The sequence below is a fragment of the Pongo abelii genome, chromosome 21 (genome assembly GCF_028885655.2).
Source record: "Pongo abelii isolate AG06213 chromosome 21, NHGRI_mPonAbe1-v2.0_pri, whole genome shotgun sequence".
Taxonomy (NCBI): domain Eukaryota; kingdom Metazoa; phylum Chordata; class Mammalia; order Primates; family Hominidae; genus Pongo; species Pongo abelii.
Window position 1 is genome coordinate 52,249,276 of NC_072006.2, and position 25,801 is coordinate 52,275,076.

The 25,801-nt window shown below is 50.1% G+C and overlaps 3 long non-coding RNA genes across 3 annotated transcripts; 1 reads left to right on the plus strand and 2 right to left on the minus strand.

Annotated features, from left to right (window-relative positions):
• Window positions 1-3,286: 3,286 nt before the first annotated feature.
• Window positions 3,287-5,371, minus strand: LOC129052140 (uncharacterized). Its single transcript, XR_008516976.1, has 4 exons — window positions 5,059-5,371; window positions 3,966-4,087; window positions 3,678-3,870; window positions 3,287-3,486 (listed from the first exon to the last, which is right to left on the minus strand). It is a non-coding gene; the product is annotated as an uncharacterized LOC129052140 (long non-coding RNA).
• Window positions 5,372-6,240: 869 nt separating this feature from the next.
• On the minus strand, window positions 6,241-10,861 carry LOC134760766 (uncharacterized). The gene is made up of 3 exons (XR_010138721.1): window positions 9,199-10,861; window positions 7,599-8,670; window positions 6,241-6,546 (listed from the first exon to the last, which is right to left on the minus strand). It is a non-coding gene; the product is annotated as an uncharacterized LOC134760766 (long non-coding RNA).
• Window positions 10,862-10,985: 124 nt separating this feature from the next.
• On the plus strand, window positions 10,986-25,625 carry LOC129052141 (uncharacterized). The gene is made up of 7 exons (XR_008516978.1): window positions 10,986-11,359; window positions 11,467-11,580; window positions 12,747-12,862; window positions 12,990-13,232; window positions 16,806-16,918; window positions 17,066-18,837; window positions 24,812-25,625. It is a non-coding gene; the product is annotated as an uncharacterized LOC129052141 (long non-coding RNA).
• Window positions 25,626-25,801: the final 176 nt, after the last annotated feature.

Sequence of the window (25,801 nt, forward strand, 5' to 3'; positions counted from 1 at the left end):
CTACTTAAATTTACTGGACAGAGTTCTGTTGTTTGCAACTAAAGCCCTGACTCATACACGGTACAGGTGTGTGAAGCTGCCTACAGAGTACCAGAGAGGAAGATGGGAATAAAAGGGGGCACATGTAATTGGACTTAACTGGGACCCTGGAACCGGGAAGCTGGCACACGAGGTGGGCTATCTGCAATTGATCATACACACTTCCTTTTATTTAGTCATTGAGCAAATATCTATTGTGCACAAACTATCCCAGGCGCTGTGCTAGGTGCTGGGGGTAAAGTACTGAGCAAGACAAAGGTCCTGTTCTCACTGAGCTTCCATTCTGGTTGGAGAGATAGCAAGAGATGGAAAATGAATAAATAAGACATTTTCAGATTGTGATAAGTGCTGTGAAGAATGGTTTGATAAAAAGTGATGACTGTGGAAGGCTGCTTTAGCCAGGGTGGTCAGGGAAGGGTTCTGAGGAAGCCAACCTTGGGGATGTGGAGGAGCGAGCCATGCCAGGTGCTGGAGAGCACGTGTCCTTGTGGGAGAAGCAACAGCCCGGAGCAAGAAAGGTCTCCATGTTAAAGGAACACTAAGGGCCAGATTGTGCAGGGCCTTTCGGGCGCAGTAAGGAGTTTGGGTTTTATTTCACTACAGTAGGGGGTCATTGGTGAGATTTAAGCAATGGAGTGACATCACGATGTGTATTTGTGAAAGCAGAGCTTGAGCCTGTGGGAGTGGCAGGGAGTAGGGGCACCTAACACGAGTGGAGAGCTGCTATGGAGTGGATGTTTGTCCCCTCCAAACCTCGTGCTGCAATTTGATTCCCAATGTTGGAAGTGGGGCCTAATGCGGGGTGTTTGAGTCATGGTGGCAGATCCCTCATGAATAGATTAATGTGCTCCCTTGTGGGTGAGGGAGTTCTCACTCTGTTAGTTCCCATGGAGCTGGTTGTTAAAAAGAGCCTGGAACCTCCCCATCTTGCTCTTGGTTCCTCTCTCGCTATGTGATCTCTGCACACACCAGCTCCCCTTCACCTTCCACCATGAGTGGGAGCAGCTCGAGGCCCTCGTCAGATATAGACATCCAATCTTGAAACTTCCAGCCATCAGAATCATGAGCCAAATATTTTTTATTTATAAATTACACAGACTCAGGTATGCCTTTATAGCAACACAAAACAGACTAAAACAGGAGCTGTTTAGAGACCTAGCACCCAGGGTTTTTACTGGGGCGGGTCCCATAGGCACCCTCTGCTTAGCACGCACCAGGATTCCAGACACATGGAAGGAAAGTAGATGCCCAGCCTAAACCACATTGTTTGCAGCAAGGAGGCTATTGTAATTTTCTGACTAAGAGATAATGAGGGCTTGGATAAAGGTCAGGGTGATAGAGAAGAGAAAAGTGAGTGGATGAAGAATCTACTTTGGAGGTAGCGCTGTCAGAAAATGCTGATGGATTGGGTGTGGGGTGTGAGAGAAAGTGAGTGCCAGACTTAGTCAAATGGACACAGATTATCATGGGAGAATCCATTACCATCATTAAGCACTTTAGAGTTCAAGAAATGCTGCTTTGTACATATCCTCTCTCACTTAACCATGGGCAATTCACAGTAGAAAGGATCTTAGGGGACATCTAGTGTAACTGTACTTTGACAGGTGAGGAAACTGAGACTCAGGGAGGGGAAGTATTTTTTTTCAAGATTAGACAGAGAGTTCATTGCAGACACCAGCTTGGAATCTGTGTTCTTTGATTTCCAAGTAAGTGATCTTTCAATATGCCATTTTTATGGGAGGATTGGAAAGATTATAAACAATAGAATGTTAAAGCTGGAAAGGATCTTGTGCTGGTTCTTAAGCTACTGTTTCTCATCCCCAAACTCAACCTTTTAAATTGCATTCTATAATGCTGAACCTGAGACTTTACGTTTATTCTTTATCAAGTTTGTTTCTTGCCGGGTTCCATCCACTTGGGATAGCAGCCTGAGGCCAATCAGGGGATAGAAACCACACAGCGATTTAAACAGAGAAAATGTTACATAAATAAGTATTAAACAATGATAAAAGAATAACTGTAGAATATTTTTAAAAGTATATATGGCTCCCTAGGGCTAAGAGAATGAACCCAAGGAAGGACAAACTTGGAAAAGGGGACCTTCCTATGGATGGGGTTTAGAGCTCCTTGTAGAAGGTCATTTGCTGACTCCTGGCTTAGCTTATTGATATACAGGAAGAGTACCTAATGCAGTCACTAATATTCTAAAGTCATCAATCCCTTCTCTCCATCTCCACTGTTGCCATTTTGGTCCAAGCCATCGTCATATCTCAACTGACTATTGCAGTAGTCTCCTGACTAGGCTCTTGGTTTCTGTCTTGACCCTGTATTAGGTCAGGTTTCCTAGAAGCAGAGCCTATGACAGAGGGCTTATGCATGTGACTTATTGAGAAGCTGCTCCTGAGAGAAGGGAGTGAAGGTGCAGAATAGGTCAGGAAAAAAAAGCTAAGCAAGGAAGGAGAGTAACTTCAGCCTGGTCCCATGGAAACCCCGGGAGCATGAATTGTACCCCAGAGTTGGTCCCAGTCTGAGGCAGGGGGCTGGCATTTGCATCTCCATGCTAGTCATTGGCTATGGGCTGCCCTAGGATGAGCATGGGGGTTGCAGCTTATTGGAAAAGGAAGTTCTCATGTGGCCTAGGGCAGTACTCTGGGGAGGGGGACACCTGTGAGCCATTTTCAGACACCACTCAAAATGGCTGGGGCAGGCTGGGCGCGGTGGCTCATGCCTGTAATCCCAGCACTTTGGGAGGCCGAGGCGGGCGGATCACCTGAAGTCAGGAGTTCAAGACCAGCCTGGCCAACATGGTGAAACCCTGTCTCTATTAAAAATTCAAAAAATTAGCTGGGCGTGGTGGCAGACACTTGTAATCCCAGCTACTTGGGAGGCTGAGGCAGGAGAATCACTTGAATCTGGGGGGCAGAGGTTGCAGCGAGCTGAGATTGCACCATTGCACTGCAGCCTGGGTAACAAGAGCGAGACTCTGTCTCAAAAGAAAAAACATAAAACAAAAAACAAACATAGTCGCACATGCTCAGTAAGGGGGATCCACGCAAGGGTCTGATAGCACCCACTCCCACTCCAACAGTCTATTAATAGACAGTGGTCAAGGTGATCCTCCTCTTCAAGTTCAGGTTCAGGTTCAAAGACAGAGTGGGTGAGTCTTGCAATGGGGACTGTGATATTTGCTGGGCTGCTGTAGGATCTGCCAAGTGACATTAGAAGAAAGGCAGGAAACCACAGTGGGTTTAGAGTCCCACAGGATTTTATTTCAGCTCTGGCCCTTTCTGGCTGTGAGGTCTTGGGTGAGTGTCTTCTCTCTCTGGATGCATTTCATCGCCTAAAAATGGGACACCCACACCTGCCTGAGGGACTAGTTCTGGTACCATCCTCTGAAGCCCACCACCGCTGCTGCTGCTTCATGCATTGGCACTAATTTTGAATGCCCTGTTGGATGTTCACATAGGTTAAAAAGCTGCTTGAAATGATCTGAGCCCAGAACTGAATTCCATTTTACATAGAAATATATATATGTATTTTTTTACTGTTTTAAACTGAGTTTTACCACACTCTTCCCATGGTGTAAACTACGGGAAGATTGTACTCTGTTTTTTTCAGGATGATTGCATGTTGCTCACCTGTTTGAAAAAAATCACCTTACCGATGGCAGAGCCTCTCGTGGAGTCTGAGTTGCCCAGAACAGTACAGCTGTAGTCAGTCCACATCTGTGACTTCGTTCACTGTGATTCTGCATCCAAGTTCAAGCATGTGATGACATAATTACATGTTCTACCTTAGTCATGCCAGGTGTATTAGTCTGTTCTCAGGCTGCTATGAAGAAACACCCAAGACTGGGTAATTTATAAAGGGAAGAGGCTTAACTGACTCACAGCTCTGCAGGGCTGGGGTTGCCTCAGGAAACTTACAATCAAGGCGGAAGGGGAAGCAGGCTTGTCCTCCGTCACATGGTGGCAGCAAGGAGAAGTGCAGAGTGAAGTGGGGGAAAATCCCCTTAGAAAACCATCAGATTATCCTGAGAACTCATTTACTGTCACGAGAAAAGCATGAAGGTAACCACCCCCATGATTCAGTGACCTGCCCCCAGGTCCCTTCCATGACACGTGGATATTTCGGGAGCTACAGTTCAACATGAGATTTAGGTGGGGACACAGCCAAATCATATCACCAGGGCACTTACATGTTGAACTATGTTTTATTTTATCATAAATTCCTTTCTTTTTCTCTTTATATCCCTCTGGGGAAATTATGTTAAGAAATATGCCTGTAGCTAGGTTATATTTTCTATGAATTTCATTTCAGTTGAGTAAAGGGGAAGTGATAAAATATTTGTGTTAAAAGCCTGGCATTGACTCTGATAGAATCGAGAATCACACAGCTACAAAGAATTAGCAACATCTTCTCTTTCCATAGGGAACCCATTGCCTCACTGAGAGACACCTTGGAGCTCTTTGTTAGTTTGAGCCACATTTTACAAGGAAGGACTCTTTTCTGTCCTCTCCCAACCGCTGTCCTTTGCTAGGACTCCTTAAGAGGGAGTATTTTCCCACTTAAGGAGTCTGCTGGGGACCTGTGTAATCATTTAGCCCACATCCTGGGCCATGTCGGCTCTCCTGGAATTGTCCCTACTAGCATGAGTGTGGCTGTCTCACTCCCCTTTGCTGGAGGAACAGACCTGGACTTCTGCCAAATTGAGGTCCCTGCCTGGTGAGTAAGTAATTTGTTTCCTCCATAGGAGATGGAGCGACAATCAAGAAACAAACAAACACATTTTTTTTTTAAAGGCATAAAAGCTTAGTCATGCAAATCAAGGCAGAGGAGAGAGGGTAAAGAGAAGGGCCTTATTCATATTCTGCAACTTCAGCACGCCCTGGCCCATGGGCCGATTTCTATTAAAACACTCAGCCTAGAGCAGCCAACACTCCGGCTCATTAATAAAGGTTTGTCCCAAGTGGAGTAAACACCACCCGTTCCCAGGACACCCAGAAGCAGAAAACTAACCAGAGGTGAACTGGGTCATTAGCTGCGGCACAATATGGGTCATCCTAGATTAATTTAGTTCCCTTCAACTGGAGGCTCAAAGAGAGTGACCGGTTCTCATAGCGGGGAACAGTGACTTAGCAGCGTGTTGAGATCTCTTGGATACCAGGCCAGGAGCTGTCATTATGATTCATGGCGCCTCTGACATCACTCAGTGGTTTTGTGATGCAAAGTTCACATGTCTGAGCACACATAAGGGACTCTGTGAATATGTGTGTATTTGTTGTGTGCATGCCCGCAGAATGGGATACAGAGACTCACTCTATTCATCAGGGATTTGTGTATGGTAAGACCCCCAGACACAGAAAGTACTGTCATCCGGGAAGACATTCATTACATTCTAGGTCCCGAGAAACAGGAGACATGGCACGCTCTGCGGGGCCGCACGGGGAACCCTGGGAACCCGGGAACCGTGCTCTGCAGGGTCACATGGGGAACCCTGGGAACCCGGGAACCGTGCTCTGCGGGGCCGCACGGGGAACCCTGGGAACCTGGGAACCGTGCTCTGCAGGGCCACACGGGGAACCCTGGGAACCTGGGAACCGTGCTCTGCAGGGCCACATGGGGAACCCTGGGAACCTGGGAACCGTGCTCTGCAGGTCCACACGGGGAACCCGGGAACCGTGCTCTGCAGGGCCACATGGGAAACCCTGGGAACCTGGGAACCGTGCTCTGCAGGGCCACATGGTGAACCTGGGGAACCGTGCTCTGCAGGGCCACATGGGGAACCCTGGGAACCTGGGAACCATGCTCTGCAGGCCACACAGGGAACCCGGGAACCGTGCTCTGCAGGGCCACATGGGGAACCCTGGGAACCTGGGGAATTGTGCTTTGCAGGGCCACACGGGGAACCCGGGAACCGTGCTCTGCAGGGCCACATGGGGAACCCTGGGAACCTGGGAACCATGCTCTGCAGGCCACACGGGGAACCTGGGAACCGTGCTCTGCAGGGCCACATGGGGAACCGTGGGAACCTGGGGAATTGTGCTTTGCAGGGCCACACGGGGAACCCGGGAACCGTGCTCTTCAAGGCCACATGGGGAACCCTGGGAACCCGGGAACCATGCTCTGCAGGGCCACATGGGGAACCCGGGGAACCGTGCTCTGCAGGGCCACGTGGGGAATGCTTCCTTTCAAGAGGAAGAGGGAGGAAGTGAGACTTTATTGAGCAATGAATGGGTAGGCAGAGTAACCAGGCTTAGGGTTGTGAGTTTGAGTCACTTCAGCAGGCTCTGGGAAACAGGGGCTGTTCCTAGTTGTCTGGTACCTGGCCCTGGAGAGGGGGAGCCCAATAAAAGAGGTGGTTGGGGCGTGTGGGCTCTTGATTTGTTTTTCATTTGCAAGACATGCTCCAGATGAGTTGTTTCCTGTCTCTTAGGAATTGGCAAGCATGGGAAGAGCACGCTGTCCAGGGTCGGCAAGGCCTGGAAATGTCAGAGCATCAGAATACTGAAAATAAAAGACATGGTCAGTACTCATACACAGACATGACACGCACATATACACACATACGCAGACTCACACATGTGAGCAGCTGAGTTAAAAATGCCTTCCATTCCTGGAAGCAGGAGTCATATCACTTTCTCCAAAGCATGTCTTTTTCTATGCAATGGTGTGCTTTAGGTGCAAGAACACTTGAGAAACGGCAAAGATAAAGTTAAACAAATCCAAGTGTTATAATTCTGCATTATGCATATGTTTTGACTTTTCATCTTTTATTCAGAGAGTAAGAAAACCAAATAGAGTAAAGGAAGCCCAGCCAACCAGCTCAGTTTCATGTGGGCAGAACCAGCAGGCAACTGAAAGGGAGAGAAGCCCCTTGCCAAAGCCGCCTTCACTTGCACTGGGAAGCCCACCACAGGCCACCACCTGGGCTGGGAGGTTCGTCAGCAGGCGCTGGCCTGTGACAGTCACACTTCCTGCTCCTCAGTCTGAGATGCTCCAACCAGATGGTGGAGGCCCGATGGGGAAGGAGCAGCCTCCGTGGAGGCCCGCCTGGTTTTCCAGCCCTGGACTTGCAGCCGGGACATGAGGGCTCCCTCCTACTCTCCCACCCCTCCTGCTGGTGAAGCAAGCCCCTCCTACTCAGAAGGGAGCTTTCTCTGCCCTGGAAGATGCTTGGAAACTTGGCGATGCTTCCAGACGGGCAGGCGCCAGGGGCCTGTTCACCCCTCCTCCTCCTTCTCCTGGACTCACTGACCTTCCTTCTGTGCCACAAACAGCCAGGTTCATTCCCAACCCAGGGACTCTGTGTGACCAACCGTTCTCCTCTCGGATGCTGTCCCCAGCCCTGTGCATGGCTGCCCCTTCTCACCTTTCAGGGCTCTGCCAGGTGTCACCTCCTGGGTGAGCACTTCCCTGGCCACCCTGTCCCCAGGAGCCCTCTCCACCAAGGCACTTCCTAGCATCTCACCCCATTTCTTCTTCTCAAGACCCCTCATCACCATCTGAAATGAATTTGAGCATGTGTTGACTTGGGAAACATCTCTCCCCCTCCTTACCTGTGTGTGAGCTCCAAGGAAAATCAGTGTCCGACCTGACTTACGAACCTGTGTCCCCAGAGCCTATAGCGGTACCCAGCCCAGAGGTGCTGGCTGCACATGATGCTGATGACTCCTAGGGTGAGCCTGGCATCTGAGTCCAGGGTTCAAGTCCTGATTCAGCTGTTCCCAGGCACCTGACTTTGGGAGAGATGCCTTCTTTCTGGGTCAAGGTTTTTTCCTTTGTGGCATGAACCAATACTCCGATATCCATCAGTCTCAACTGCTGGGGCTCAAAGACCAAGGTGACATATGTCAAGGTGCTTGGCCAACTCAGAGAGCTGTGCAAAGAGAAGTGACCATGTTAAGTTGCTGGCCCATGCCTGGGTAGAAGTCAGGGAGTGGGCTAAGGAAGAGCATGGTGATGGCCTGCCTGGCGGAAGTCTGCAGTGTGTGGGTGTGTGTGTGCGGATGTGTTTGTGAATGCGTGTTATTAATGTTGTTTAATTGCCATTCAGGCTCCATAAATAGTAGCTAATTCTTCCTATGTGCCGAGCATATACACTCACTTAATTCTTGCAACAGCCCTGTGTGGTAGGCACTGCTGTTACCACATCATCCCCATTCTACAGATAAGGGAACTGAGGCAAGGGAGAAGAAATGACATAATATCCTGGACCCTGTTGATGCCATTGTGGACAACAGGCCGCCTGAACTCACATTTCCAGGCTCCACCTGGCCATTTCTGTGACTCTAATTTCCCCAGTCAAAGCTTAAATTCATCACCCTGGTGTCCCTTTAGGATAAAAAAGTGATTAATTTTCTGCAGCTCTTTTCTCTTTCTAGGTTAAATCTATTTTGGTGGGGAGGCTGGGGGCACTGGGAATATGATATTGATCAATCTAGAATGTGTGGAGGAGTGGACAGCAGTTTTTAATCAGACAAGACCTTCAACCTCGGCACAGATCATCAATTTGCAGGTTCTCCTGGGACATGGACGTGGCGCATGGGGCTGCGTTCACCTGTGGTGGGGACATGTCAACTCGTTCTGGGGTTTCAGGACTCCACTTGAACAGACCCAGTTCTCGTGGCACTGTAGGCAGAAGAGAGCAACACGTGTCACATGGGGCTGGGGCTGGGGTCTTCTGAACACCCTGAAGGGGCATCTCTGGGTTTCACCTACCTGGACAGTTTCTCTCTGTTTTGCTAGTTCTTCACGGGCTTCCCTTTGTGGGAAACAACCTTCCTCCACTATGGTTTTTTTTTTTTTTTTTTTTTTGAGACAGGGTCTTACTCTGTCACCCAGGCTGGAGTGCAGTGGCTAGATCAGGGCTCACTGTAACCTTGACCTCCCAGAGTCAAGCGATCCTCCCACCCCAGCCTCCCTAGTAACTGGGATTACAAGTGTGCACCACCATGCCCGGCTAATTTGGGTTTCGCCATGTTACCCAGGCTGGTCTCAAACTCCTGAGCTCAAGCAATTCACCCACCTCTGCCTCCCAAAGTGCAGGGATTACAGGCATGAGTCACTGTGCCTGGTGCCCCCTTCCCCAACTCTTAATCCCCCAACTCCCCAGCTCCAAGATTGTCAAGTGACCCAGACCCAGCCAATCAAACATACTCAGTGATGGCATCAGGAGGTGGGTTCCTGAGCCCAGCTTGTCTGATCTGAGTCAGTCCCTGGACTTCTGCTGGGGAATTGGGGAAGAGGCTTCTCTTTTCTACTGTCCTTGCTGGGATGATGGGAGGATCAGGATCTGCTGGGGCATCTTTGTCATCTCATGAGTACTGTGTGACCCAGAAGGGAGCCCATCCAGGAGGACGCCAGCCTGAGAAATGGAAGAGATCCCTTCCTGATGACGTCATTTTGCACAAAGATCCAGCTGTGCCTATAGTCAAATACTGCTGGGCCATTAAGTTTCTGGAGTGAAGATATTCATGTTGTGGCTCATTTAAGTTTGAGTGGGTGTTCTGTCCTTTGTGATCAAGAGTGCTGCCCGATAGAGGTTGCAGTGAGCCGAGATCGTGCCACTATACTCCAGCCTGGCGACAGAGAGAGTCTCTGTCTCAAAAAAAAAAAAAAAAAGAGTGCTGCCCGATAGATGACAGTTCCCCCTTTTTGTCTCAGTGACTTCTAGAGCTTTTGGAGGTCTGCTGTTGGGGGCCCTAGGCTGTAGAGAGGAGATTCATATTTGTCCTGTATTCTTGGGAAACCTTTGAGCTAAGACTGGACTGAAATGGCCTCAGATGCTCTAATCAAATTGAGACCTGGTCCAATCTTGTGGGCCCCTAAACCAAAGGCGAATAAGGTGCCTGGCTAGCAGGAGGTTGTGACCCCCAGGCTGATGGTGGGGTGAGAGCTGGGAGTCTGGATGGGCCAGATGTAGGCAGACAGCAGGATGAGGTTCAAAGGCCACAGCTAAGAATGACATTGAAGATCAAGACCTGTGCTGTCCTCCATGGCAGTCACTGGGCACCTGGGGCTATTTCAGTTTGTATCAATGAAAACTAAATAGCTTTAAAAATTCAGTTTCTCAGTCACGCTAGCCACATTTTGAGTGCTCCATAGTCACATGTGGCTAGTGGCTGCCATATTGGACAGTGCAGACACAGAACATTTTCACCATGTGCAGAAAGTTGTACTCAACAACACGAGACAGACATATAAGGTTTTGAGTCCAGAAAACATCAAGTTGGAGAGAGGCAGTAGCAAGAAAAAAAAAAAGCAACAATAAGGGGGACTGTGACCAAGAGGCCCCCACTCATTCATTCCATCCTTCCTTCATTCATCTCTTCACCTCACATTGATTGAGCTCCTATCAGGCACCCTCTATGGCTGCGGGCTCCAGGGAAACACAAGAGAATTACACAGATGTAGCCTCAGACTACACAGAGCTCACGTTTAGTCTGAGGAGTCAGACACTAAAGGAGGTAAATAAGTCACTAAACAAGACAATTCCAGAAAATAATAAATGCCAACATGAAAAGAGAGCAGGTAATAGGACACAGCGTCTTTGGTGGGAGGATCAGGCCTCAAGTTTGGGGAGACGTGTCATCTTTGGGCAGCTAAAAACTACAGGGCTCAGAGAACCTCAGACATACAGAAAGGAGAGGAATGCTCTGCTCTATAGCCCACTCCCTGGAAGGCTGGGAAGCCCTGGTCCAGGGAAAGCACGGAGTTCTAGGAATTGGGAAGGGAATCCAACCACAAGGACAAGAAGTGGACAGGGGCCTCCAGGAAGCAGAGAAGAAACGAAGCGCAGAAGTGGCCATGGGGCCATCGTGGAGTCTGTTTCATGGACAGAAACACAAAGGGGCTGTTAGGAACAGCCACCCCTGGCCAGCCCCGCCTGTGATTGTGACCTGACACTCGTGGTTTGTGAAGGTTGTTTGGTGACTTCGTGTTTCAGAGGCATTTCGCCTCTCTGCTTTTGGCACCTCCATGAGTGGACTTTTCTCTTGGGGCTCACAGTATTTTACCCACTTCAGGGAGGTGGCTGGTTGCAGTTTAGCAAAACAGCCACTGACATTGCTGCTCCTTCAGCCTCTGCAGATGGAGCTGCAAGATCCTCGAGGCCTTTTTAATCCCCAGAAACAAAGTTCGCAGGAGGCCAGAGCCTTTGGTGGTGGGGAGCGGAGTCAGCAGGGGGAGGGGAGAGGCCTTTAGGAGAGACTGAGCCGCCAGGCCATCGAGGGAACCTGGGCCAGGGATGAGGCACTTCAGCCCTCGGAGCAGCTGCAGCAGCAGAGTCTGACCTCCCAGCAAGGAGTGCTGGCTACAGGTTTGTTTTCTTTGAGCAAAACCTCAGAAACAAAGATGCCTATGATGACCTCTGCACATAGGAACTTTCCATTTCTGCATTACGCAGGGCATATGTGTGTCATTTAGGTGTTAAAACAGACCAAAATGTGTTCTCCCGCTCGGAAGCAAGCAAAGTCAACCCCAGCTGCGGTTCCCTGACAGTCCAGTGAATTCAGCCAAAGGAAATGGCCCCACATGGAGGTGGGTGAGGCCCAGGGAGGACGATTGTGGTGGGAAACTCAGCAGGCGGAAATGTTCTCTTGGTTTCTGGGCAGGCTGGAGGTTTCCCAAGGGCCGGTGAAGTTTCAGCCCTAATAGCTGCAGGATTCTCTCAGGGCAAGTGACAGAAGACCTGATGACTCCGGTGGCTTAGCGGAGAGTGCATTAACAGGCTTGACCACTTGTGCTCGATCTTCAGGCAAGCTGGGTCTGACCCCTGGACACTGTCCCCTGGAGCCCCTGGCCTCCACGTGTCCACCCACTGCCATGGTCGTGGCTCCTCGGCAGGAGGAGGCCCAGCAGCCTCCAGGTGCCCCTGCCTGGTGCTAGCTGCCCACCGAAGCTCTAGCCTCACACTCTCAGGTTCAAATCCAGGGACAAGAGCGGATCCCACAAAGGCCACGAGAGTCACTCTAAACGGTCAGCTTAGGTCCTTCCTTCACTGAGCCCATTGCTTTCCAGGGCAAGTGGTGCTGGCTGGGCTAGGTCCAGCTCTCGTGTCCACCCTGAGACCTGAGGTTCAGGGTCAGCTCACCCTAGACACATGGATTGAGTGGGGAGGGTGAATCCTCAAATGCTAATCAGGTTCCGTCATACAGAAGGGGAAGCGGAGGCAGGAGGATGCAACAAGACCTGTTCCCTCCTCTAACGGCACTTGTAGGACAGCCTAGCCACACATTCAAAGAATCTTGAAGGAATAGGATGGTTGGTGTGGTTGGTGTGGAAGAAGATTCATAAATTCTGGATTTAGCTTTGAGGGATTCAGCTGACCTGAAATTTATACCTGTGCAAGTAGGTGGTTGCTGGGTAGGGTGACCACTATTGTCTTTCTCCATCACCCAGGGCTGTGCTCAGCTCAAAGCCATAGAAGCCCAGGCACGGTGGCATCTCTGGGGGGAAGTTGCCTTATTCCAGATTCACAGGTCCGGGGGCGAAGGGGCCGGAGCAGGTGTGGGGCTGCAGGATATCGCCCTGGGCCTGGCTCCTTCTGCCTTTCTGCCACCATCCTCAGCTGGTGCCTTTACCTCGAGGCCTCCTGCTGTTGCTGGTGCTGCCATGCTCGGCCTCCTGTCTGCCTCCAGATGGGAGAGGAGGAAGGAGGAGGTGAGAGCAGGAAAGAGCTTACATAAGAGACCACATTTTCCCAGAATCCCCAGCAGCTGCCTGTTCTCCCCCTCCACTGGGCTAGAGCTGTGTCACACAGGCTGAGTGGCCAGGAAGCTGGGCACCATCCAGGGAGCGTGTGATCGTCGGGGTCCTGTTGGTAAGAAAAGGGCATGTGGGTAGACATCTGGAGTGCCTGTCATGGTCCAATTAACTGGCTAAAGGGATTTGTGGGTGTGCAGCTGTTTTCAATCAAAAGTACATAGTTCATATCTTCCCAAACACAGATTCCTGCTTTTGAGTAATGAAGGCGACCAAACCACATGACCCTGCCTGCGAAGATTCCACCTGGACTCCCGGTTCCTCCAAGGAACTGTCGTGCATTTCAAATCCAACAGAAATTCTCCAAATCTCTACCCTCCTCAGAGTGCAGAGTTGGCTGCTTTTCTGTGCCCCCCGCTGATCACCGCAACCCCTGGGTGCCTCGGCCTGCGAAGCCCCAGCTGTCCTCCGTCTGCAGACAAGCCAAGGTATGAAAGCCTCCTCGCTGGCCCAGGAGCCTGTCATTGTCCTCCAGCAGCTCCAGCCTGGATGCGGCCCCAGAGATAAAGCATATCTCTTTAAAAAGCCACGGTGGCCCATTATTTCTGCTTGAAAACACCCTGGCTCTCTGCTGGCGAGCTGAGTGACAGGCCCCGGCTGTTGTGCTCAGCGCTGCATAGAGTCACGTCAGTCTGTCGACTTGTGTAGTGAGCAAGCTGGTATCTGCAGATGGCGTGCAAATAAAATCCCGTCCTGGCATCCAGGACTTGGCTGGGGGTTGCAGAGAGAACCACATCTGCAGAAGAGTTGGTAATATTTTACAGTCCCAGCCTCATGTCCTTGTGAAATGCCCTGTTCATACTGGGCTACAGGGGCAGGAGCAAAAATGATACAATGACAATTCCTGGGCTGTGTTCTGCAATATTCTGCAACACTTCCTCAAGAAATCTCCAATCTTTAAAAATAGACTGAGCACAATTAAACAATCACTATATAGATATTTATTTTCTTTTCTTTCTTTTTTTTTTTTTTTTTTTGAGAGGGAGTCTCGCTCTGTCGCCCAGGCTGGAGTGCAGTGGCGCGATCTCTGCTCACTGCAAGCTCTGGCTCCTGGGTTCACGCCATTCTCCTGCCTCAGCCTCCCGAGTAGCTGGGAGTACAGGCACCGCCACCACACCCGGCTAATTTTTTTATATTTTTAGTAGAGACAGGGTTTCACCGTGTTAGCCAGGATGGTCTCGATCTCCTGACCTCATGATCCGCCCGCCTTGGCCTCTCAAAGTGCTGGAATTACAGGCATGAACCACCGCGCCCGGCCCACTATAGATATTTCAACCAGAGGAATATAGTGAATCATCATCTACCCAACACCCAGGTTCAACAGCTCTCAGGGTTTGCCCCCTTCCTTCCAGCTCTTTCCCCTCTTTCTGCCAAATTATTTTAAAGCAAATCCCAGACCTCAAGTGGACATTTTCTAACAAAGTTGCAATATCCTAATCATCTCCAATGTTCAAATTCCCCCAGGTGTTTCTCAGATTTTTTTTTCTGGTTTCTTTTCCAGAAATTCAACAAGGACCACACGGCATTTGGTTGTTAAGTTTCTAACTTCTCTTTGGTCGACAGTGATCCCCTCTCCTTCATTTTACTTTTAATGCCACTGCTTGTTGAATTCCTGGGAGCAGTTGCTCTGTGGGATGCCCCATATCCAGGATTTGTCTGTCTGCTGCCTCGTGGTGTCATTTCAATTCCTTCCGCAGGTGGATGCCGCTGGACATCCTTGCCAAGGTGTGTCAGTTTCAATTAAACCCAGAATGGGGTGTTGGAGCTCAAAGGAGCGATCGTCAAGCCATTGCTTGAGCAAAGGAAGGTATTTTTTTTTCTTCCTGTCGCCCAGGCTGGAGTGCAGTGGTATGATCTCGGCTCACTGCAACCTCTGCCTCCCGGGTTCAAGCGATTCTCCTGCCTCAGCCTGTTGAGTAGCTGGGATTACAGGCGCCCGCCACCATGCTCAGCAGATTTTTGTATTTTTTTAGTAGAGATGGGGTTTCACCATGTTGGCCAGGCTGGTCTCAAACTCCTGCCCTCGTGATTTGCCTGCCTTGGCCTCCCAAAGTGCTGGGATTGCAGGTGTGAGCCACCGTGCCTGGCCTGTGTTTTAAGATGATTTCCTGGATTCTTGTTGAACTACCAAGGCAGGTGTTTGCTCCCAGGCTTCACCATCAAATTCCCTAATGGCTGTGTTCTGGGTTGAGTCACTTTAATGAGCTGCCCTGCCGTTCCCAGGTGAGATGTCAATTAGAATTTGCAGTCCCAATACCAGGGCCACGTTCTCACCACCTGAAGAAACCCTGACAGTCGAGATCAATGGGCTGGGTCTACACAAGCACACCCATAGGGCAACCCAAGGGCACGTTATTTTGGTCTGAGTTATCTCCTGAGTCAGGGACGTGAGTCTGGGAAGGTCAAGGTTCGCTTGTTATCGTTACGGAAAGACACTGACCTTGTGTGCTGGGCTCTGCCGTGGGCGCCTTCTTATTACAGCCTCAGAACAGCCTCAGGATGACTCATGATTCCCTCAATCACAGACGAGGACCTGAGGCTCAGGAAAGATACATTTGCACAAGGTCTCGCATCTTGTAGGTCTGGGTTCAGCCTGGTCCGACGGTTTCCATGCTTGCCCTGACCCTTCATTCCCTCCATTCCCTCCCAGCAGCCAATCAGTGGCTGTCCGGACATGCGCACCAGCTGTGCTGCACCCCCACCATATAAACTCCTCTAATCACTTCCCACTGCTCCCCATGTGAACCCCAAGGGGGCTCACCCTGTCCCAGGAGGCTCTACCTGATCCACACCCCCCACCCCTTCCTGCATCCCTGCAACCTGCTCTTCGTACGTCCTCAGTCCTAGCGTCCTCTCTGTTCCCTGGACTTGTCCAGCCCAGTCCTGCCTCCAGGCCTTGGCACCTGCTGTGCCCTTGACCTGGCGTGATCTCCTGATGGCTGTTACTGGGCTGGAATCTTCTCAGTCCTCAGCTTGAGCTCAAAGCTCACCTCTTCAGAGAGGCCGTCCTCACCTCCCCATCCAATGCGGCCTTTCTTCCCTTTGCTCTTTCAATTCCCAGTTTATTTCCTGTAGAGCAGTTTCACCCTCTTCACCAATCTTGTTTATTTCCCTGTTTATTGTGCCTCCTTTACCAGAACGTTCACCCTCTGAGGGCCTGGGCCAGGTCCGTCTGTTCACAGCTCTAGTGCTCAGAGAAGTCACTCCATAAATAAACAAATACTTTGCTCAGAAAATTGTGGATACGTAAGTGAAATAGGTCTGAATACATGAATTAAATACAAAGCAAATGTGAGTCATCTTTCCCAAGTAGTCATATCATAATACTAACAACAACAACAAAAATGAATGGGGCAGAATAGAATGCCTGCCTGGGGGAAGCTGGGCTGTGTCCCTGGACTTCCATTCCAGCAGGAAGAAGTGAAAACAGACTCCAAGGATTTCCACCGGACAGTGGCATGGCCGGACACTGTTTCTATGTCTAGTCGATGGAGCAGTGCCCCCATGTTATGGCTGGCACGGTGCTGCCTGCCCTTCTGGGGGCATGACGACCACGTACTGGCCCTCTCAGGGCACGGGAACCTTTGGCTGTTTATTTTATTTATTTATTTATTTATTTATTTATTTATTTTTGAGATAGAGTTTCACTCACTCTTGTGCCCAGGCTGGAATGCAGTGGCATGATCTCAGCTCACTGCAACCTCCACTTCCTGGGTTCAAGTGATTCTCATGGCGCAGACTTCCAAGTAGCTGGGATTACAGGCCTGCACCACCAGACCTGGCTAATTTTTGTGTTTTTAGTAGAGTTGGGGTTTCACCATGTTGCTTAGACTGGTCTCAAACTCCTGGCCTCAAGTGATCCTCCTGCCTCAGCCTCTCAAAGTGCTGGGATTACAGGCATGAGCCACTGCGCCTGCCCCCATTGCCTGTTTATTATCTCCTTTATTATTAAATTCCAAAGAGCTTTGGATGAATCTCTGTTTTTTTCTTCTCTATCCCAGAGGATGTTCTCAGACCTGATGGAGTCACTGAGGGACCCTGATGAGGGCTCTGAGTAGCCCTGGATGGGAAGGAGACCTCTTCATCCCCAGGCACAGGGAGACCGGCTTGTGCAGTATGTTCCTTTCCTGCATTTCAATCCAGCTAAAAGTATTAGCCTTCACTTCCTGCTTCACTTCAGGGGTCCCCATCTCTGAAGCCAGATTCACCTGAGGCGGCTTCTTCCTTGTGACCTGACATCGCTTTTATGTTTTTATTCCAGAACCACCTGAGAGAGAAAAGAGAACTGGTTATAAAAAGGAACTGCTTCTCTTAATGACTCTTCAACTCCAGAGCGACCTGCCCAAGGGCAGGGAGCAGTGGGACTCGGGGAGTTTCTGAAAGCAGGGGCCATCCATCGCCTGGCCCTGCCTCTGGCTACGTGCTGCCTTCTGCAGACCTCATCACTGCTGTCCTCTGTGGCGTTTAATCAATGGCCTTTCTAGGGGTTCTGAGTGATGCTGTCTCTTGTCGGATGAGAATCCACCTGCAGTTGCCTCTGGAAGGAGTGTTCCAAAAGAGGGGGGTCCCAGGTTCTCCCTCTGCTGGGAGGGGGGAGGTCACAGGAGACGCTTTGGCCCCTGGGCAGCCCTTGGGGTTCCTGAAACTCCACAGGGTCAGTGACAACAAGGAACATGCTGCGGACCAGGCTCCTCCAGGCTCAGCCCCAGAGGTGGGACAGAAGAGATGCCCAGAGCTCTGGGCCCCTGCGAGATCCAGCTCCCTTGTCCGCTTACAGCCGTGGCTCTGCCATCACCTACCTGGAACCTGGCAGGCTGTTCTCATGTCTCCTCTATCCTTGGTCATGTCAGCAGCCAAGAAGCCCAGGACCCAAGTCCTCCCTCATCCCCACTCCAATCTCCCCCAGCTCTGAGGCATGAGGACCCCCCCCACCAACTCTTCCTGATCCCCTTGCCCCCCTCCTACTCCCTGAGTCTGGGGTCCCCTTACTATCCTCCCTCCATCTTCTTTTCCCCACAGCATGGCTACCCTTGCACACGCTCAGTTTCTTGCTCATTTATTTATCTGAGTTCTAGAACGCATGCTCTGGGCAGCAAGAGCTTTTGTCTGCAGATTTTTATCTCATGTAAAATAGGCCATGGCTCTGGAGAGGGAGAAGTGCCACGGCTGGCCACTGGAGAAGTGGCTTAGGGCCAGAGGCACCTGCGTTGGGGGGACAGTGAAGGCTGTGGGGACGGAAGACCAGAGCTCAAGTGCTGCCTGCCTTTAACTTTCTGGACAGGCCACAGGAGAGGCTAGGCGGGGCTCCGTTTCCAAGTGTGGCGAGGAAGTCACTTGTCACCAGGGTTCCCTGCAATTGAGCCACCCATTAATGCATAATGATGTCAGCTCCTGCAAGCCTGTGAAATAAGTGCCAGGCCAGGGCTTTGAACTCCTGAGCAGCAAGGTGATTTGTATGTGCAGAGACCACTCACGAGGAGGCCCTTCAATACAAGTGTCCCCCCATAATCTGGGTTTCTCTCTAGTTTCAGTTCCTGAGCAGGTAAGCAAATTTCAAAATAATTTTTCCATAAGTCGATTATGAGGCATCGGTGCCATGGAGGTGTGGCTGACACCTCTGCCCTGGTTGCATCCTGCATCCCTGAAGCTCTGTGCTGTGACTCAGTGAGGTAATTGTCTCTGTACCCCCATCACTGCCCAGTGGATGCAGCCAGGGGCATGGTTTTCTCCCTTAGTTTACAATGAGATTAAAGGGGACATTCAACACTCCTGACTATAAAGAGACAGATACATGCTTTTCTTTTTCTTTTTTTCCTTTTTTCTCTTTTCCTTTCCCTCCTTCTTCCCTGTCTCTGGAAATCTCTACATAAAAGGATGCTCACTAAGGTGCTATTTTCTTTTTCTTTTTTCTTTTCTTCTTTTTTTTTTTTTTTTGAGACAGAGTTTCACTTTTGTTGCCCAGGCTAGAGTGTAATGGTGCAAACTTGGCTCACTGCAACCTCCGCCTCCTGGATCCAACAGTCTCCTGCCTCAGTAAGGTGCTATTTTCTAACAGCAAAATGCTGGGAATGATCAAGATGGGGAAATGGGAGAAGAAAGCATGATATAATGATTCAGTAGACTATTACGCAGACATTCAAAATAGCTCCATGTAGACCAGGAAGTAGTATGAACTCAAGTGAAAACTGTAAAACAGCATGAAATGCATTTTGTTAAGTAAGAAATAGTATAATGTGATAAGATGTACACCAATCAGGAGGCTAAGTTGAGGCCTGCTGTGCACCTAACGGCATGCACATGCTTGAAGACAATGCTTCTCACATGTTAATGTGCTCACAAACCACCTGGGGGGCTTGTTAAAATTTAGATTTCTATTCAGTAGGACCTGGATGGGCCCCGAAATTCTGTATTTTTTAACAATCATCTAGGTGATGGCTGCTGGTTTGCAGACCACACTTCAAGAAGCAAGACCTTAATAATATATTTTGACTTTGAACCTTCATAATAATCCTTAAAACTGAGTAAAACTGGTTCAGAGAAGGCCAGTGACCTCCCCAGATAGTGGCCTCTCAGGTAAGTGACACTGTCATGTGAGTGATGTCCTCAAGTGAGTGATGTCCCCGGACTCACACGGCAGGGACATGGTGGACTCAGGATTTGAACACAGATACCCAATTCCAAAGCTCCTAGTCTCAAACACATTGGCTGTAGCTGCAACTACATGAGTGATTTTTCTTTTTCCATAAAGTCTGTTTTTCATCATTGTCTCATTAATTAAAAATTGATTATAAGATTGTAAAAAATTAATAAGATGTTGTCCCCTCCAATAATCTCTGAGGGGGATGATGAAAATCACTTTTTTTTTTTTTTTTGAGACAGAGTCTTGCTCTGTGGCCCAGGCTGGAGTGCAGTGGCGTGATCTCGGCTCACTGCAACCTCCGCCTCCCAGGTTCAAGCGATTCTCCTGCCTCAGCCTCCTGAGTAGCTGGGATTACAGGTGCGTGCCACCACGCCCAGCTAATTTTTGTATTTTTAGTAGAGACGGGGTTTCACCACATTGGTCAGGCTGGTCTGGAACTCCTGACTTCGTGATATGCCCACCTCGGCCTCCCAAAGGGGGATTACAGGCGTGAGCCACCGTGCTTGGCATTCATTTTTTTTTTTTTTTTTAGACGGAGTCTCGCTCTGTCACCTAGGCTGGAGTGCAATGTGCAGTGGCATGATCTCGGCTCACTGCAACCTCTGCCTCCTGGGTTAAAGCGATTATCCCACCTCAGCCTCCCAAGTAACTGGGATTACAGGCACCCACTACCACACCGGGCTAATTTTTTTATTTTTGTAGAGATGGGGTTTCACCATGTTGGGCAAACAGGTCTTGAACTCCTGACTTCAAGTGATCCGCCCGCCTCAGCCTCCCAAAGTGCTGGGATTACAGGTGTGAACCACCGTGCCCAGCCTGAAAATCACTTTTGTATGACACTGTTCTGAATGGATTGAGGGAAGTAAGTGAATGTGAAAGAGGCTTTGGAAGGACGGCAGATGCCAAGTGTTTATCGCTTAAGTTCTCACTCTCCATGGCTCAGCACAAAACAAAAGATGTTTTACAGTGGCCTAAAATTGCAGTTGTTTTTGCCATGAAAATTCAACACAGCATCTTTGCTGTAATAGTGACACAGACTTGAAGGGTCTGCTGTTACCGTGATGAACATTTTCAACCAGGTGAGACTCTGAGAGTGAGAAATCTCACCTGGACAGTGACACAAAGCCCTCCCAAGCTACACTCTCTGAGTGGCTCCTGCCTTTTGCACCCTTGAACGTGGCCATGCATGGAAAAATCCCAATTTGGGATGCATCTCTCACAGCCATGCTTCAAGTAACCTGGAGATTGCATGTCAGTCCATGTGTCCTTGTCTTAATAGAAACTAGAAGAGAAGAAAAATAAAACCCCCAGCCTCGTGAGAGAGTCTATAGGGAGTAGGGATAGAATAAAAGGTAAGTTAATCCATTCTCCATTTCTGCTCCTTTTTAAGATTTTTTGTTGGTATGGAAATATGTGCTTAGAAAAACACTGCAGATCTGTACCCCAGTGAAATGATCGAATAAAAATAATTTTCAAAAAAGTCATCGAATTTAGCAGAGAAAAGCAAAAATATCAGATAGTCAAAATAGTAAAGTCACTCTCCAATTTAGAATCAGGACTGTATCCAGATATTTGGAACAGAGGAGGTTTTCTCGCTGAGTGGTCTGCAATGGCTGATGTTTGCCACTTCATTTTGGGAGTGTAGATACAGACCTTGCACTGACAGATGAAGCTCAGGTTTTCTTGTCACAGGTGGTCTCTTAGATCATGTTAACCTAAAAACAGGAGCAATTGGGGATAGAAAGTCCAGCCCTGTGATCCGGGCTCACGACTTCTTCCCAGGCTTCACTTTGCTCAGGGGTTACACTAAGGGGCTGCACTAGATGACCTCTAGGGTCTCTCGTCTGACTCTGAAGTTTAGATGTAAAGAACCAGGTTGGCTGTGAGAAGGTGTGTATTGCACACAACGAGCCAGCCAGGGAAGGTCTTGGTTTAATAATCTACCCCTTATTATCATGCGACACGAGAGTCAGAATCAGATAGAGAGCTATGGCTGCAGGGAATGGAAAACTCAGTGCAAACAGGTGTGAGCAGGAGGGAGATTCATGGGCTCAAGCCTTCAAAAATCCCAGAGATAAACAGCAACAGGAATGATTGGATCAGGCTGTGGTTCAGTTTCCCTAAAGTTCTCTTGGTTGTTTCCTCTCTCACGGGTCATGATTTCAGACTGCCTTTTCTTGTGGTAGCAGAGAAGGCTGCAGTGGTTCTAAGAACTGCATCCCATCCACCTTGTCCAGAGCAAACCATGGAAAAGCCAGGGAGCCCAGGCAACATCTTACCTTTCACTGGCCCTCCTGGGCCAGGTGCCCATTCTTGAATCAGTCAAGGTCAGAGAGTGGGAAGAGCTGACTGCATCAGGCCAATCACAGCCCACTGCTGGTGCTGGGGGCAGGGACGGGGCCATGGGCTACTGTGCTGGGAGATTTGGGGTCAGGTGAAGAAGGGCCTGGTGAATTGTTGCTGTAATACTTCAATAGGAACCCACTGCAGGGAGAAAGTCACTCCATCTTCTTTGGCAAAACAGAAACAATCATACTCCTCTTCTTCCAACCTTGCTGCGTTGTCATAAGGATGGAAACAAGTCATGAGAGGCAAAGCTTTGGTATGAGCAAAGCCCTGCATAACTGTTAGCAGGAGGGGCAAGCCTTGTAGCTATTTCTGATCTCGTTATTAAGGGACTAAAATTTGTTTACTGTAAAGTTCGTTCTTTCAGGATGATGCAGTGTCTACTGTCAAATATCTCAATCAAAAAAATTAAAAATTATGTTACTTTATGGTGAAATCTATATTGCATGAAATTGATTTTTAAATTAAAATTAATTTTCATGACACAAGTAATACATAATGTATTTCCCTGTAAGAAAACCAAGACATTAAATATAAGCTCAAGTCCCCAGTTACCTTCCCCAGTCTACCACCCCCCTAAATTCTCAGACAGGGACATTTGACCTGAGATCACCTCCTCTGGGGTGCTCATCAGTGAAGACCCAGCAGATCCCCAGCCAGTGCTCAAATTCTTTTAGGTATGAATGGAGTTGAGTTCATCCTGAGAATGACCCCTGAAGGCCAAGCTGAAGTCAGGTGCATGGAGGTCCCCGGAGAACAGCAGATTCATTCTATCCAGGTCCATGCAGGAGCTGTTGGGTGTGAGTCGGCCGTGGGGAGGCAGGACGTGTCCTCTTTGCAGAGTGGCGGGAGCTGGCACACGCCGGGCACTATTCCCCATGCCCTGTATCTATGATCTCACTTAGTCCTCACACCAACCCCATGAGATACGGCACTATTACTAAGCTCCCCATGCTACAGATGGGGAAGCTGAGGCAGAGTGGTCAAGGCACTTGCTCAGGGGGCAGAGCTGGGACTTGAGCCTGGGCAGTTTAGCTCCAGAGACTATGTTCTTAACCACTAGGCCATGTGGGCTCAACCCGTGTTAAATCAGGTTGGGAGGCAAGAGTCCCAAGTGAGAGAACTATACACCATCAACACCAGTACCAACACATACATACACTCATACCGCCCCTGCCTCCCTCCCCCTCCCACACACAGACACACACACACAGACCCACACAGGCATGGTTGGCTGGAATACTGGGGCAAATCCATGAATGTTTCACAATTCCATCTTCAGATTCCCGGGGCGTCCAGAATTAACCAGCTTAACAAGCCCTTCCTCACTCCGCTTAACCCCACCTGTGAGTCTCAATTCCTCTTCACGGCTGACAATGGAAACCCACAGACAGGACTGGCCAGGCCGAGTGGAAGGGGCAGGGCCCTCCCTCTGGGCTCTGGGTTCCACTTGGTGGAGGCTGGACCGTCTCTTCCCAGCGTGTGCGCACAGCAGGACCTGCTGTCTCTTTCTGAAGGGACACAACCCCCATCATATGTCCCCTGGGCCGCGATGGTGGGGTCAGGACTGAGCATCCCCCAAGCCCACCCCCACGCTCAGCCCGAGTTGAAGCCTTCGAGGCTCCCCAGTGTCATCTGCACAGGACCCAGGTGTCATCGCCCCCAGGACTCTCAGAAACTCAGGGCGGTCCCCGAGCAGCTCGCATCTCCTGGGGCTGAGCGTCCGCAGATGCTGTAGGCAGGAGGCAACTGGGTGAGGGGAAGGATCGGGAAGCAGAGTTTGGCCAAGGCTTTGTCGGAGCCACTGGTCCCACGCGCACGGAGCTCTAAGCAGTTCCTGCCCCCCTGAGATGGGGACAGGACAGGCCCCCCATCAACCTCTCGCTCTCTGGACTTCGGTTATAAATCGCCCCACGGGGTAGAAACCACCCAGAAAGCCGGGAGCTGCTCCAGGAGCTTACGACTGGGGTGGGCTAATCTGCGGAGTGGTCAACCATGTGCTCGTGGCCCTGGAGTCCCTGTGACCAGCCCTGGAGACGTCACCTCAGAGGGAGGGCGCTTTGCCCTCTTCCTTCACCGCTGGGGCCAGGACCTGAAACCTGGGCACAGAGCAGATCTCAGTAGGTATCTGTTGAGTGATTAGGAGCCCACCTGTCCCAAATACACTACGAGGAGGCCTCCAGGGTGTCAATAAAGGAGGCGGCTGGGCTGGGGAAGAAATGCAAGAATTCCTGCCTGGACAGGTTTCATCTGCACAGAAAGAGGAGATTCACCCCTGAAAGCTATTTGTCAGGGTCTACCCTAGCCACAATGATGCCTGACAGCCTGGAGGTGTGACCAGATTTGCCGGGGTAGAGGGACATGGTTTTGTTAGGGGCAGGGCCATGCAGGGGCGTGGCCAGAATGAAGGCGGGGCCACCGTGGAGAGGGGCCATGGTGGGGGTGGGGCCATGGTGGGGGCTGAGCCTTGCTGCAGGTTGTAGAAGGGCCGAGCCCATATAAAGGATCTGCTAGCCCTTGACCTTCCCCAGGTGTCTCATGTTCCCATCACTGATGGTTCCTTCTCCCATCTCCCATTGCATCGGCTGCTTTTCATTGAAGTTGTGACAACTGTCATACTAACTTATTCCTTTGGAAAAGGCTACTGAAAAGGTGCCACCCTGGAGATGCTACTCAGGAGAATAACCCTGCTGGTGACTGCTTTCACCTTCTGCCCCTGAAAGGGCTTGACTGTGGGGGGTCTGAGCTACCCTACGAACATCCTCATATCTGAGGGAACGCAACATTGAGTAGCAAATAATAAACACCATGACAGGTCAAGAGAGACACTGCAGAAAGAAAGCAAAAGCTTTCTTATTTTAGTACCTATAATGACATTTTGTTCCTGCTTTTGAGCATGTGGCCTACATTTTCATTTTGCACAGGCTCTGAAAATTATGTACTTGGATCTGCTGGGAGAATGTAATAAATCTACTAAGAGTCACCCTCATCCACTCTGTCCTGCTCTCCTGTGTCTTTCAGAGTCAGCAGAGGGCCTTGTCAGAGCACAGTCCTCCTGCAGTCTTCCTCATCTCTGTAAATCGCAGCCCCACCCTCCCAGCTCTCAGGCCAACACCTGGGAGTCATCCTCCACTCTTCCCTGCCTTCCACACTCCGCTTCTCATCCATCAGCAAGTCCTGGCAGCTCTACCTGCAAGGGATCTGCAGTATTGGACTCCCTCACCTCCTCCACTTTGACCGCACGGCTCCGGTCACCATCACCTCCGCCTGGCCTCCCTGCTGGTCTTGCTGCTCCAGCTGTTGTCCCACACCCCCAACCTGTCCTCAGACACAGAATCCCATTCAAAAGTAAACCAGACCACGTCCTGTCTCTGCTCAAACCCTCCAATGGCTCTCACTTCCCTCAGAGTAAAAGCTGAAGTCTTCACAGGGTCGCCTAAGGCCTGAGATGACCCATCTCTCTCTGCCCCACTGTGACTCATCACCCCTCTGGCCTCATCTTCTAACACCCCTCGACCCCAGCCACACGGGGCTCCTGGCTGCTCCTCAGCCTCATCCCTCCCCTCGTGTCTCTGGACTCTGTCCTCGCTGTCCCCTCTCCTGCATCGCTCTGCCCCCAGGCCCCAGGCAGCTCCCACACCTCCTTCCAGGGCCCAGAATTTACATCAGATACACACGTTTTCTGCACATTTGAATGAATGAACAAAAGAAGGAATGAGCACATGCTTCCTCAGCGGGGAATACTTCTCCCAAGAGGGCCAGAGCTGGTTCCCGGAGGTGAAAAGATTTTTCTCTCATTATGTAAAAATACAGATGTACGCACAGTGCATAAACCATTTTGCAGTATTTCTGTAGTATTAAATTCATGGTGGGGGCGAGTAAGAAAAAAACCTTCACGAAGGTTCCTTAGGGGGTGATCATGAATTAAAGGTGAGAAAGGCTGAGTTAGAGGACAGTCCACTGAAATCACAGGCTTCTCTCCCACACATTGCCAGGGCGTTGGGGAGACTG